The 16,090-nt window shown below is 36.8% G+C and overlaps 2 non-coding genes across 2 annotated transcripts; both read left to right on the forward strand.

Annotated features, from left to right (window-relative positions):
- Nucleotides 1–1,228: 1,228 nt before the first annotated feature.
- On the forward strand, nucleotides 1,229–1,299 carry Trnag-gcc (transfer RNA glycine (anticodon GCC)). The gene has a single exon. It is a non-coding gene; the product is annotated as a tRNA-Gly (tRNA).
- A 646-nt stretch (nucleotides 1,300–1,945) lies between these two features.
- On the forward strand, nucleotides 1,946–2,016 carry Trnag-gcc (transfer RNA glycine (anticodon GCC)). The gene has a single exon. It is a non-coding gene; the product is annotated as a tRNA-Gly (tRNA).
- The last annotated feature ends 14,074 nt before the right edge of the window (nucleotides 2,017–16,090 follow it).

Genomic DNA, 16,090 nt, shown 5'->3' on the forward strand with positions numbered 1-16,090 from the left:
TCTCTGATAGTAGGGCCCCTACATCTGTATAGATTATCGTTCTGATACCTTAAGGTTAAATAGGCTTATACTGGTTTGATTGGTCTAAAAATATTTTCATTTTTAGCTAGGCGATATGAGTATGCATCATGTGAAATAAAAAAAAATCAATGAAAAAAATTATGAAAGTGTCCTTTGATTTGAATCCAATTATTACCCTAAGTGAAATTATTTATGAGGCAATTTTAACTTAACTTTCGCCCCACTACATACATATTTTAATGAAACAGGTTTTATTTTGACATATTGAAATCTAACTAGCCAAACTGCACCAATAAAAATTTGAAATTGAATTCGGTGCTGCTCAGGAACATAACAACTTTTTATTGCTATCATCAGTAGATAGCACATCAAAAGTTCACGCTGATGAGAAGCGCGAATTCCGGTCATCGTGCCATCATGCACCCGTACCCCAAAATCGGACAACGAACTATAGACGATTGACCTAAACTTTACCATGTTTACTGTTGCTGACAACAATTTAATTCTAAAGGAAAATGGTATATAAATGACACTGACGTCATTATTTTTAATTATAGATCACAATTGAGATGAGCTGAGTAAACCCCAATCATAGATGGTGAATATCAGCTAACATCCACGGCATGTGATGTACATGTACGCCTAAAAAGATTTTTAGGGGGGGGGGGGTGATGGCCAAAAACCAGGTTTTTGCAGCTCGATAACAATTCTTGGTAAAATGTGGTATATGTACGTGCTCAAGTCAAAGCAAAGAAAGCAAAAATTTTATCTAAAATAGTAGGGGGGGGCTCGACCTATAGCAATGATATGGTTGCCATAGTAACATGTAAACCAGCTTGACGCTATGGTGTACCTTTCTACAGCTGTTTCCTATTAATGACCTTTGCCCAGATCCAGGGAATGCTGCTACTGGAGTATAAGTAGTATTCTTGCCACGTTGGCTGTATAAGTTACCATGCTATTATATAATAAAGGAAATTATTCATTTGCCAAAGAAAAAAGGTTTCTCGATATTAAAAAAAAAAGTATAATTTTTACTTCAACAAATAAAAAATAAACACAAGCAAACTTGAACAATATTGTGCTTTTTACAAATTTAGTATAATACCTGGAGCCCACACTGCCTGGAGCCATCAATATTATTTTCAGCTTCAACATGTTTAAAGTAATGGATAATATGGTTTGGCGATCGTTATTTCCACATGAAGCACGGATGGTTCAGTGGTAGAATTCTCGCCTGCCACGCGGGAGGCCCGGGTTCGATTCCCGGTCCGTGCACATTTTTGCGACCGAAATAAAATGGGCTTTATTTATTTCATATAAAAAAGCTTGAATTTCCATGAAATCAACAATTGAATTGCATGTTTTTTTCCTAATGCGTTATTATTTGAAAAGGTCTTTCAATTTTAAAATTCTGTTTCATTCTATGAACAAACATAACAGGCCTAGGCCTTAACACACCCAGTTTGTCAAAAATGTTTAGGGTTCAGAAGGGCGGGGGAGGGGAAGGGAAAATTTAACGAAAATGGTCAAAAGACATAAAAGGAAAAAAGGAAAATGTGACGCGATCAAGCAAAATCAGTCGGAACTCGGAATTACTGAATTTACAGTTTCTTATAGGAGAGTAAAAAGCATTAACAAAGCTACATTTGGCAGAAAACCCCATTGAAATTGAACAACCAGTTCTAAAAATATGAGCAATTAAAGGGTTTCCAAAACAACAGGAAACAAAAGGAAATATTTACTTTCTTTGGCTATATCTCAAAATCAATATTTCCGAGTTCGGACTGATTTTGCTTGATCGCATCACAAATAAGTCTAAAAATTTTATATTATTAGGGCGTCCAGCATCTACAATAGGCCTAACATTGCGTAATGAGTATAAATAAATGAAGTTGTTTGGCTGTCATATGTTTTGCCTGAAGCACGGATGGTTCAGTGGTAGAATTCTCGCCTGCCGCGCGGGAGGCCCGGGTTCGATTACCGGTCCGTGCACATTTTTTGGAACCGAAACTGTAAAATAGGCTTTATATTCCATATAAAAAAAGCTTGAATTTCCATGGAATCAAAATGTTACTGTCTGTTCAATTAGCTTAGATTCTTGTAATTTTAAGATATTTTTAGTAGTTACATGTTTTTTCCTAATGCGTTATTATTTGAAAGAACTGAATGTGTAGCCAGGAATTTTTCAGAAGGTCGGGGAAGGGGAGGGGAAAATTTAACGAAAATACTAAAAAAATGCACTAGAAAGTACAAAAAAGGGAAAACGTCTAACTACACATATCAGGGCGCCCAGCATTCTAATATCACGATTCACGAGGCATGTGTGGTTAAGACTATATGATATAAATACATTTCAACGCGTAGTGGCACACCACTGTGGTGGCAGTGGTAGAATTCTCGCCTGCCACGCGGGAGGCCCGGGTTCGATTCCCGGTCCGTGCACATTTTTTGTCAACCGAAAATGTATTATAATTATTCCCCAATATACTTGAATTTTCATGGAATTAGAAAGCTAGTAAAATGATTTTTTTTTGCGTTTCTACATAGGTCTATTGTTTGAAAGAACTTAATTAAAAATGCATTTCAGACTCTTGGAATTTGGTTTCAAGAAACTGCACGCTACTTAATTTAGCATTTAGGGCACAATGAGCAAACATCCCAGTTAATCAAAATGCTCAAGTTCTTACCATAAGGTCTATGCTCTAACGGAATATGTTTTGTTTAGGGTTAGACTAATTAATTTTCAGAGCTTTCATTATGACAACTTTTAGAGGTTCATTCACTTGGCAAAAAAAAAAAAAAAAAAAAAGGAAGAAGAAAAGAAATAGTAGGCATAGGCCTATGTCTCAAAGCTTGTGATGATTTTGAAATCCAATAATCCAATGCGGTGACGGATTGAAAAATCTTCATGCTCAAGAACGTGAACAAAATTGAAACACTTGCAAAGTACATTTGCGTATGAGCTGTGACGTTAAAAATATTATAATAATAATCTCTAGAGGGCCACCTTTAAGATGAAGTATGATTTTTGGGCCTACCATGTTTATTTTTTGAAAAAAATAATTATTTTAGGTGTCTACGTACATCCAGTCTGAGAACACAAAAGTTCAAAACTGCGCGTAACCTTAAGGGACAACATAAGTTAAAGTCTGCTATTGCCAATCAGAGCTGTATATTCGTCTAGTCTGTCCCTGCCTTGTCGTGTCTCTGTGTTACATTCGTAATTGATATACATTTTTTTTAAATTTCTTTCTTATTGAACTTGATTTTATTTCATATAGTATCATTGCTATAAACGTTCTGTTTCGTGTAAAACTTCCTTAAGTTAAAGCTCGTCAAGCCCTTCGTGACATTTCTCCACCTCTACCTCCATATAACATAACTTTTCTAATGTTATTATTTTGTATAATTCATTTTGCTGAAATAAGATGGTATGAGATAGTTGATTTGTTCAAATATGCCTGTTAGCAAGCAAATAATAAAATAAAATATAAAACCCATATCCTCGTAATTACTTCCGACAATAAGTGTGCCATTTTCGGGTATCGGTCAAACAGCTCGTTCAGCACATGAATTTCACATATCCATGATATAAAAAATTCACCGCATGACCAATACAATAATTATACTGCACTGTAAAAAATATGTCTTAGGAAAGTGTCCTGCAATCATGACATTAATTAATTCAACAAAGGAAAACAAAGGCCTGATGTGTATTGACTGAAAACTCAACTAAGGCACGTCATGTGTAGCCTGTGCTGTAAGGCACATCGTGTCTCTAGACACAAGATATCTCAAAATTGAAGACACAAAGTGACTTCTTCATGCAATTAATTTAAAAATAAATTTCGGATTTATATAGTGCCTTTTCCAGATCTTGGAGAGGATTCAAACCGCTGTAATTTCGCTGCCATGGTGATATCATCATAATCAGATCGCATCAATATAGTGGCAGCCGAACCTGGCGCAAACCTATCAGCACTTAGAATGTATTTATATCCACCAATTATGTACAGTTCCCCAAATTCCATTGGGTGAAGGAAGTTTTTGATAACCAAACAACTAATCACCGATTTTTTAAAAGCAGGAGAAATCCCGGAGAAAACCTGCGAGAGCGAGCATGGAATCGGGATAAACCAAGTGCACATACAGTCCTTGGGCATGGCCGGGGCTTGAACCCGGGACCTCAGTAGTGCAAGGCGGGGGAACAACCGCCGCTGCCCCAACTCGCTCTCTTGACAATGATGCAAGACATGTCTATAAAAAACCGGTTTTGAATGTGTCTTGATTGATTTGTGTCTTCTGGTTGGACATGACTTGCTGGGAGACGCATTTCAATTTAGCACAGGATACGGTGTCTTATAATGTTTTATATTTTGTAAAGTTTTATATATTGAACATCTCCGTGTGTCTATTTGCAAAAACGTGCACTTTTTACAGTGTATGCCTATAGGAAGTCATGTATCAATATCGTACCAAGTATACCAACTTCCCTTTGTAATAATAACACCATTAAGGAAGTTAAGTCTGTAGGTCTATGTGTCTATATCTACTAACCATACGGCGAGCTTGTAAGTTTTCATCGACTACAGTTTTGGTCAAACTTTATTCATTGGAAAGTTAACTATTTCTTGATGTAAATTTTGCGAAAGCCAGATGCAGAAGAAAGTATCTATCTAAAAGTGTATAGAGCCCTACACTTTATTCTTGTCATCATCTGTTTATTCCTGTAGGATCTACTTAATTTAAGGTAAGAAATATTTGTCATTTCATCACGACTGTAAGTACGTTCATATGAATCATGATATCTATATACGGAGATTATACCGTCGCTCGGATGACATACCGTAAAACCTCGTCTACAAGCATAATGAGCAAATAAATTACGTATCCAAGCATATACAAACAAGTATTATTTTAAGACCAATCGCGGTAACATGGCGATATTGGTCCGATGATGGCCCGATATATGTTCAATAATGGCCCAATATCATTTGCTCATGGGCCCAAGATTGGTCCAAGATTGGGATTCGGGTATATGTGCCTATACCTGTGTTGGGAAGAATTATGCACATCAGACATATCAAATTACGTTCGGAATATGAATAATGTCCTTTTTGATATCAAATAATTTTGATTTTTTGAAATTGGCGATATAATACGAATTTAATGGCAAATTGTTAAAAAATTATATTTTTTATTTTTCATATTTAAAAGTCCTCGAAGTAAGATTTATAAATCTAATGATATGTCCTCCCAGCTACATACATGCACTTTAAGTAAATATTATTAGATTTATAAATTTGACTTAAACGTTGTCATGTTTCCAGAGCCCTTTAAAGAAGTTTATGAAAATATATGTTCGGGGGAAATGTTGCATGAGGCAGATATATTGCATAAATTAAATAGTTAACCAACACATGATCGAGAAAGAACAAATTATAATTATACAATAAGTTAACCTAGATATAAATTTATGCATGTTAAATGACGATAGTGCATATAGAGTGTACGGTATTTAGGCCTAGATGCATGCAGTTATTGCTATAATTTGCACGAATACTTGATATTATTTCAACGTTCACGCTACAAATTAATATACAACATGCCTTTCACCATTTCCCTCTTGCAAATTGATTTGAAACTGGAAAAAACTCTGTACTGTTGGCCTCTTATATGCATGCACGAAGGCTTGATATTGAAAAACGTTTAGAAGAATCACTTATTAAGGAATCGAATAGCAACGTTTGCACAGTATTTTTTGTGGGACCTGAGAGCACATCAAATATATCGAAATGCATTCTGAATACGAGGAAAGTCCTTTTGATATCAAATAATTTTGATTTTTTTTTTAATTCGCGCAAATTTTATGGCAAATTATTACAATTTGGTATTTTTTTAAATATTTTTAATATTTAACAGTTCTCGAAGTAAACTTAATAAATCTAAAGATGTGTACTTAAAGTGTATATAGCTTGGATGAAAAGCCGACCATCAGTTGAAAATTTTGACCGTTGATATTGAAGATATAGCCCCCAAAAGACCTACATTTTTTGGTGTTTTGGGGAAACATACGAAAGGTCAAAAGTTTCATACGATGATTTTCATCCCAGCTATACATACACTTTACGTACGTACATATCATTAGATTCTTACCTAAATGTTTTTGGAAAAAATCTATATCAAAAACATTTGCCATAAAATGTGTATTATATGGTGAATGTCAAACAATCTAAATTATTTGATATCAGGATAGTCCTCGTTTTAAAAATGCAATTCGATATGTCTGATGGGCTCTCAGCCCTCCCCCCAAAATACGTGAAAACGTAACTATCCGAGCCCTTAATGGAATTTTCTAATCGTTCTGTAAGCTATGAATATAAGGATTGAAGAGGGCGGTCTATACTTGTTTAATTGGTGTACAAAATAATATACCGGTTTATCAGCATGTGATTTCATTAGGCTGCAGAATAGTTTTATTTTCTACACTGCCAATTCTTCATATTACCGTAGTTTAATGATGCAGGTTTTGGAAATAAACATCTCCCAAAAAGTAATTACCCCTTTAAATAATGGCCATTAGTCCTAAACGGGTAATCGTATGCCAAATTTGGGTGCAGCCCGTCACTAAGAAGACCCGCTGGTCAGAATTTTCTGAGTAGCGGGCCTTCTGAACAAAGGACTTTTGGAATAGTGAGCTTTTTGTTGAATTTTATGTAAAAGTCCCGCTACTCAGAATTTTTTCTGACTAGCGGGCTGTATCCAACCCTAACCCTAACCCTAAACCCTAATCATAACCACAACCCTAACCCTAACCTTGCAAAAGGCCCGTTAATCCGAAGGCCCGCTACTCAGAAAATACCCGCTACTAATATTTTGTGATTAACGGGTTTTCTGATTAGCGGGTCTTCTGGTTAGCGGGTCATTTTAAATGAAAACAATTATCCCGCTATTCAGAATTTGACGGGTTTTCTGAATAGTGGGCCTTCTGAGTAACGGGTCTTCTAAGTGACGGTTGCCCCCCCCCCCCCAAGTTGAGACCATTGCAATAAATGAGGTGTAATAATACGCAGAAATAAATTCTTTTTTCGACTGCATATCCCAAATTTGGCATACGATCAACCATTTAGGAATAATGACCATTATTTAAATGGGGTAATTACTTTTTGGTAGATGTTTATATCTAAAACGTGGATGGAAACATAACGAATACTGGATTGTTGCACTGCAAAAACAGCAGAGCACCACTTAATAATAAACACTCTAATGGCTAAGGTTTGTACAGTGAATGTAGCTGTTAATAATTTATTAACACTAAAATGCGTGAAAAATATGAAGATGTTTATGTTATTATTAACTGTACATAAGATAGTGTTAAAAAGCACACTTTTAAAAAACATGAAAAGCTTCATATATTTTTATGTGTTTTGCTTGCTTACTTGCTTATGTCGACTTGTCTAGTCGGACTCCGCTGATGGCTCTCCACACCACTCTGTTCTGCATGCAGTTCCTAATGTCTTGTCTCTCTAGTCCAGTATATCCTCGATTAGTTGCTAAATGTAGTCCTTCCATGGTTGTCCTTTTGATCTTTTACCATGCGTAGGCTGCCACAGCAAAACTCTGGAAGCTGCCTCTGTTTAACTTCTGGCACAGTATCCAGCAAATTTCAGCCTATTTGTTTTCAGCCTTTCGGAGATTGGGGAGAGATTGGCGCACAGCTCCTTATTGGTGGTATGCGACTGCCAGGCAACATTAAGTGCTTTTCTCAGTAGTCTTGTGTAACAACCATCAAGCGCCTTCCTAAACTTTGATGTAATTGTCCAGGTTTCTGCACCATACATCAGAACTGATTCGACTGGTGGTGAAAAGCTTGGTTTTAAGATTTCTAGGCAGGCTGCTCTTCCATATCTTGTTCATGCTGTTGCAGGCCCTCCATGCCTGGGCTTTCCTGATGTTAAAATCCTTAGTGTTTATAAATTAACACCCCTATACCTTCACTGTACGTACCTTAGCCATTAAAGTGTTTAATGTTTATTAAGTGTTGCTCTGCTGTTTTTGCAGTGTGGTATACCCTACATTGATATTGTTTGCTTCCCCATACAGATAACGATGGAAACCGTCAAACCTGTAGCCTGCCTTTTGATCTTTCTCCACGTGCATACGCTTGCCGTAATCCACTGCTCAACTACCCCTGCGTCCGCTTCAGATGTAGACCAGCTCGATTCATACCAGACTATGACTATGGAGACATGTAACATCTGCTGTCAGGGACAACCGGGTCTTGCTGGTGCAAACGGGATCCCTGGTTCTGCGGGAATACCAGGGTCTCCTGGCATAAATGGATCACCTGGAAGAGACGGAAGAGATGGTGTAAACGGAAGAGATGGTGTAAATGGAAGAGATGGCTTGAAGGGAGATTCCGGTAGTCAGGGAGATAGAGGAGATGTTGGGATTGGAGAAAGTGGACCACCTGGACCTGAAGGTCCATCTGGAGAACGCGGTGAGCCTGGGTTAAGAGGCCTTCCTGGAAAGGTTGGACCAAGGGGTCCAATTGGCATAGCGGGTCCTGTTGGAATACCAGGACCAATCGGACCTGTCGGACCTATTGGCCCGCCTGGATTGATCGGAAGTGTTGGAATGAAAGGTGAAAAAGGATCTCTTGGAAGTAAAGGAGAGTCTGGACGGACCCGAGAGTCTGCATTCACAGTGTATAAAACTGGAAGTCAAGTGGCAGCTGTCAGGAAGGAAACGGTCACTTTCGACGGAGCACGTGTCAATATTGGCGGTGATTTTAATCTGAACACAAATCGCTTCGTCTGCCAGATTCCAGGGACTTACTATTTTTCTTATAGTGCTTACGTCATAGGAGAGAACTATAATCCGGATATACGTCTAGTTAAAAATGGTAGTATGGTCACTCAAGCTAAAGCAACGAGTGTTGATCATATACAGATTGCGAGTAATACGATGCTGGAGTTGAATAGAGGTGATCAGATTTGGTTGACATTCTTTGATGCTGGAGAGGGTATTGACGGGAGGAACGGACAGTGTCAATTCTCTGGATTTTTGTTGTATCAACATTGAAAATCAACTAACATGACTATAACCTAGCCACGATAAGACGTAGAACATGTAGAAAGTTGTTTCTTGACTTTACATAATTTGTAGCATTGGTTTGTTATACCGCCCCGCGGGACATCACATTGCTCGCACTTTTAAAAACCCAGAAAAGCGTTCTTGGAAATTAAGCACTCTTTAGAGATTCACAAAGGTTCTGCAGGTTTTTCGATGGTTAAAAAGACTGTCCGACGAAGATCCTGAAGACCCTTCTATGGTTCTCTACATAAAAACATTGAGTATATACTCCCTGGAGGAAAAATGAACCCTTTTGGCCATGTTTTGCTTAGACTCGACTCTGACTCAAATTGCCAACCCGAATTTGAAAAACTGGTCGATCCAGAAAACGCTATATGACAAGCTCTGATCAAGCTCTGATCCACTCAGATCAAAGCTGGAAATCTTGAGTTTACCATTACTATACTAATTTTACTTCAAGTTAAAGCTTACTCATGTTGAAAGTCAATGGGCATTGGTTGAAAACTTATGAACTTTTTATACGTACATTTATATTGTGTGTGTTTTTTTCTCCTTATATATATTTTTGCCTATTATCTCAATTTCGTTATTACCGACTTTGGTCTGATTGGATCAGATCAGGTCAAATATATCATTCGTTACCATAGTTACATGGTTATATCGAAAATATAACATTACTTTGCTGTATCCGCTGCTGCTATTGGTATAAAACCTGTTACTGGTAAAAGCTGTGTCTTGCTGAGGATGGTAGGCCTAATAATGAAGTAACTATCTTCTGCTGATATTGTATTGATAAGGCAGCTATCTTCTGCTGATATTGGTAATGATGATGTAGCTATCTTCTGTTGATATTGGTATTGATGAAGTAGCTATCTTCTGCTGATATTGGTATTGATGAAGTAGCTATCTACTGCTGATATTGGTATGATGTAGCTATCTTTTACTGATGTCGGCATTGATGAAGTAGCTATCTACTAGTGATATTGATATTGATGAAGTAGCTATCTTCTGGTGATATTGATATTGATGCTGATCTTATGAAATCGCTGAAGAAGCTACCCTGTGTCAATAACAATATCTGATTAGTCGTTATCTACTGCTGATATCGGTGTTGATGAAGTAGCCGTTCATGTCACTTATATCTGAATTGTTGAAATGCACGTCTACTGTAGCTGTTATTATGGTTATCAAAAGTAAAAATATCTTAACTGCTAACATTGGTGTGATGAAAGTGTCTAACTATGGCTAGAACAACTCGAGATCAATTTTGGTTATTGGATGACCCTGGTTCCGTCCGGTTTCTATTGTTCTAAGCAATGGGAACCGGGCGAAACTGGGTCAACCGCCGGTCGAGTTTTGATTTCATTCCTAAAGGGATTATCGGTTATTTACGGATGAACCAGAAAAGCTAAATTCACGTTATTTTATTTTTTCATTAAATTCACATCATGTTTATTGTTATGGAACAAGCATAGATGTTAACGATGTGGGCAAAAGATAATCATGAAAGCCATCAGATAAAGGAGGCTGTATCTGCTGCTACTACTGCTGATACGGTAATGATAAAGTGAACATCTACTGCTGATATCGACATTGATGAAGTATAGTAGCTGTCTACTGCTGAAATTGGTATTGATGAAACAGGTATCTACTGCTGATATTGGTATTGATGAAGTAGCTGTCTACTGCTGATATTGGTATTGATGAAGTAGCTATCTACTGCTGATATTGGTATTGATGAATTAGCTATCTTCTGCCGATATTGGTATTGATGAAGTAGTTATCAACTGCTGATATCGGCAAATTTTTGAAGAGATTCATCAGGAATACAATATTCAGATATCAAAGTTTTTCATAGTATAATTCCAAGAAAAAAACTCACTTTTTCCATACAATTTCGGCAATCCAGTCTGTTGCCTTTCTCAATGGTGTCTGTCAATCGATCCTTTGTTGGATGGTATGACGTCATCAGAAGATGATGACGCCCGCAGGATCAATTGATAAGGAATTAAGAAAATATTTATCTTCAGCTCGTTTATCGTATAAAGCCATAATGTATAATTTAGGTCAAATTCTAATTTTGTTATTCTTTGCCAAAATCATACGACTGTCAAGGATGTTTTCTGAGAATCTTAAGCCGAAATAATGAGGTAAAAAGAAGAAAACAACCTAGCCTCTTAACTGCGGAATCTATCGGCGAATTGCCCGGTTTTATTATAAAAACTCTTAAATTTCATTGTAATTAAAGCACTTCCGGCTTAGTCGTTCACATGACATTTAAGTACACCATTGGGCTTTTACAATCACATAAAACTAGAGACTCGCTGTGGAGCAAATCACACATTATCACATTATGGTTTTAACGACGAAGTTTTTGGTTATAAACTATCCATTCTACTGTCGATAACTAGCAGTTGGTATGTGATCGATGAAGATGAAACTATACTAGCTGACACTGGTATTGGTGAGAAAGCTATATATGTTGCTACTACTCCTGCATGATATGTAGTAGATAAAGGGTGAGAAACAGACCATTATCAGAAATAATGGGCGTGTTGTTCATGACTGGTGAGATGTTAGTTGGTTTGAGGTTGAGACCCCGATAGGGTCGAAACCTCAAACCAACTAACATTGAGCCAGTCATGAACAACACACCCATTATTTCTGGTAATGGTCTGTTTTGACCGTTTATCTTACATATACGGCGAGCAAAATTAAATTGTTTGCATCAAAATATGTATATATAATTGTTTAAAAATAAGTTTAATGCCAAACTGTACTTTCTTGAATTAAAAACACTAACACCTCAGACGCCAACATTATCAAATCAATAATAGTTATTGATCTCAATTTACATTTGTATTTGAAGTGGTTTGGTAGGTTATTAATCCGCTGGAGTGTATTCACCCCGTGACCGTTGTTATTCAAATGATTAGTGAATAATGCAAAGAGTTGTCAACGTTTGTTCTAGGGTTTCAACACCATGAAATTTATATTTTAGAAAAATGTGAGTAACCAGATATTTGAAACACCTAGTAACGTGTGTCCAATAATGCTCCCCATTATGGGTAGGTCACAGTAAGGCTTTGCACTCCCAGCCTCTTGACTTGTAATGAGTACCGCAGGTTAGTTGCGAAGCTCCCCTGGTCGGGTAGTATCCCGGGGGTTCTTGCCTAGTAGCTAATTAGCATGGACCGTTGAGCGTTTTTGGGTTGGGCAAGGATAAAGACAGATTCCCTTCTAGAAACTAATGGCAAGTTTATATACATGTACTGAGTATACATTCAACAAAACGGTTACTTTTCATTTATGAGTATTACCTCGTTATGCTAATTAAATTTTAATTTGCATAAATTTAACTATCTTTATTTTTTAATGAGCACCAGTGATGTTCTATAAAATAGTATTGTTTTAATGTTATACGGACTGCAGTAGCCCTCTATAATTTTCTCTTGCCATGTAACATTTGCATTTAAATTGAGCTGTAAATGCATTTGTTTTCTAAGTCTACCTGAGACTAGTAACGAACTCAGATTCTACATGTATGTTGTGATCCTTTCCATAGTGTTTCTAGAATGTCCATGGTATTCCTTTTGTTTAGCTCGCAGCCCGAGACCGTTATCTTGAGCTATTGTGTTGATAATGGTCTCTGGGCAGCTAGCCACCTCCATTACTCTAGGTAATGGTTGGGGCAGCGAACCTTAAACAAAAGAAATACAATGGATAATCTGTGAATAGAAAAGGGCTAGACGTATATGGTAATGATAACGTAAACATCTAATGCTGATATTGGTATTGATGAAGTAGCTATCTTCTGCTGATATTGGTGTTGATGAAGTAGCTATCTACTGCTGATATTGGTGTTGATGATGTAGCTATCTACTGCTGATATTGGTATGGATGAAGTAGCTATCTTCTGCTGATATTGGTATTGATGAAGTAGCTATCTTCTCCTGATATCGCTATTGATGAAGTAGCTAACTACTGCTGATATTGGTTTTGATGATGTAGCTGATCCTGTGCCATATACTGGGGTACCCAAAAAGGTGGCTTTGTTACATTTTGATGTGCAGTTTGGATGTCAAAACACTGTCTCTTGAGTATTCCTTCACTTAGAAGATTCAATTAGGTCTTAAATTAAGGCTAATTTATTCTATATTACTCATGTTTTTATCCTGTTTTAAAATATTTTGAATTATTTTCTTATGACGTTTGGCATGAAATGTGCCAAGGGTGGCTGAGGATTAGGGGAAGGAGGATTAGGGGGAGGGATTCATATTGTAAATTTGATTTAAAACCCCTTTGAAAAATTTGAATCTAGTAAAAATATGTCTAAATGAACTCCCAGACATCTAAACCAAGTAAATAAATACAGAAGTTCATTTAAAAGACCAATACTTGCTCAGAATGATTGTAAATGTGGAAAAAAGAGGTGGGGTTACATCCTCCTTACTTTGTGATTGTTTTTGCCCGCACTCTCTCATTTTTAACCGATTTCCATAAAAAGGTGTCAAAATGCTCAGAAGGATGAACCACTTCAAATGAGATGTGTAGGTAAAATGTTGGAACCATTTCATTTTTTTACTATGTAACACAAAGGTACCCCAGGTTGTGACACAGGACCAGCTATATACTGCTGCTATTGGTATTAATGATGTAGCTATCTACTGCTGATATCGGTATTGATGAAGTTTATAGCTAACTACTGCTGATATTGGTATTGATGATGTAGCTATAATACTGCTGATATTGGTATTGATGATATAGCTATATACTGCTGATATTGGCATTGATGAAGTAGTTATCTACTGTTGATACCGGCATTGCTGAAGTAATCCTCTACTGTTGATATTATTATTATTATTATTATTAATGAAGTAGCTATCTACTGCTGATATTGTTATTGATGAAATAGCCATATACTGCACTACTGATATAGTGTGGATAAAGTATCAATGTTAATCAATATAATGTAATTGAAATGTACCAGTAAGTGTTTTTACCGGCACAACGTATTATGTAATTCAGCATTTGGCTACATCTTTCCAATAAACCTTAAATAATTATAATAATAAAAATTCGTTAATGTGGTTAGAGACTAACCCAATCTGCAATTCCCAATTCTCCTAAATCGTACTTTAATATGAATTTCTGAATTAAAAGAGTAAGGCCACCTTGTTTATTTTCATTTTATCTTCAACATAAACGAATTAGACATCCTGACTGCATTATTAAAGTGCTCAGTACTCAACAATATTTATTTTATAGTTCTCCAACCTCAATAACATCACATATGCACGAGTCACCGTAAATTTCGTCCATGTCAACGAGTTCTCAAGAGTAAAAATAACATGGTGTTTGCCAATTTTCACTTGTTATATAAATATGAAGTTACCATGGCTACCAAAGGATGAGCACTTTTCTGATGTTTTCAATAATTTTGTACATCAATCAAGACTTAAAGCGATCACAAATCACAAAGCACCAAGTTTCTTCAATAGCGTATGTATAAGTCCAACTATTACGTCAATGGCAAGGAATGGAAATTGGGAACTAAATGTTGACACACTCTCACTGAATCACTATTTTAAAATTTCTTGACACGGATTTTGGACAGAGGACAAATTTGGGACAAAATACAATTTTTCAGCCTGTTCTTGAATTTACAATTTGACCATGTCCATGCATGATGTATGAAGATCACGACACATTTTACGCAATTTTCTACCCAATTCTGTCACTTCTAACTATAGTCATCAACGCTGGAATCGTAGCGGCATTCTGGAAAGAGAAAACTTTGAGGACAAAACCGAGTGATTTACTGATTCTCTGTCTCGCCTTTGTTGATTTTCTTCACGGCATCATCGTCTTACCTCTTACATCACACGAGTATTTCGTTCACCATTGGGCATTAGGTGAATATGGATGTAAACTTTGGATGTCTGTTGAGGATTTCATCGAAGGAACAAGCTTACTCTTGCTAGCCGCGTTGAGTTGGGACAGGATACTGCTGATGACTTTGGAATACCCTAAGTACTTGAAAAAACAATCAAAGCATCGTATTAAATTAATAGTTGCTTCATGCGCGGTTTTGAATTCTTGATAGTTGTTATTGAGCTTAGCATCTGGGAGTATGCTGAAATGATTTACCGGGAGTGGGATATTGATTTTAATAAAACCTGCCTGTCTCCATCAAGGAGAATTCTGGCTTTTCAACTAGTTTTGATCATTTCGAATATCGGTCCCGTTTTATTCATCGTTATTTCTAGCATAGCTTTCATTTTCTTGCTACATCGCAAATTGCACAAATCACGCCAAATCGATATTCTAAAACTAACGATCGATATGCTCGTGGTTCGATGCCCGGCTCATTAATACGTCGTCATACTTCTCCAATTGGAGGTAATAGATCTATCAATGAGACGAAGATGGAATTTCTAGCAGTAACACATGCTCCAGTCGCTAATTTGGCCCCAAAGCAGGTGCCTAAAGTTGGGGGCAAAGGTCCCTCTGATATCGACATTGCTCTTCCACGACCAGTATGGGCACAAGCAGTCAATCAGGGGGTTAAAACTCGTTATATTAAACCTGCAGTGACATTAGGGGCACTTGTTGTAGCCATGTTGTTATGTTTCATGCCATATCATATTTATATTATACTCGTAGCTTGGATTTGTCGTGAATGCTACTACAAGAACTCTGAACTCATGCCCATGTTTACGTTGCTTCTATTTTGTAAACCACTTTTTGATGCTGTGTTTTATGGACTGACGCAAAGCAAGATTAGACGGTTTTATATGAAAAGGTGGCGACAGCTTTGGAGAAAAAATCGATGAATTATACGTTTTAGTATTGAACCTTGTACCTGTTGTAAAATGTAGCCTATATTCTTATAATTAGCTCCACGCGGGTGTCGACTGCAGACGACAAGTTTCAATATTTTTAAATTCAATATGTCAGAATTGTAGAC

Source organism: Amphiura filiformis, chromosome 7 (genome assembly GCF_039555335.1).
Source record: "Amphiura filiformis chromosome 7, Afil_fr2py, whole genome shotgun sequence".
NCBI lineage: Eukaryota > Metazoa > Echinodermata > Ophiuroidea > Amphilepidida > Amphiuridae > Amphiura > Amphiura filiformis.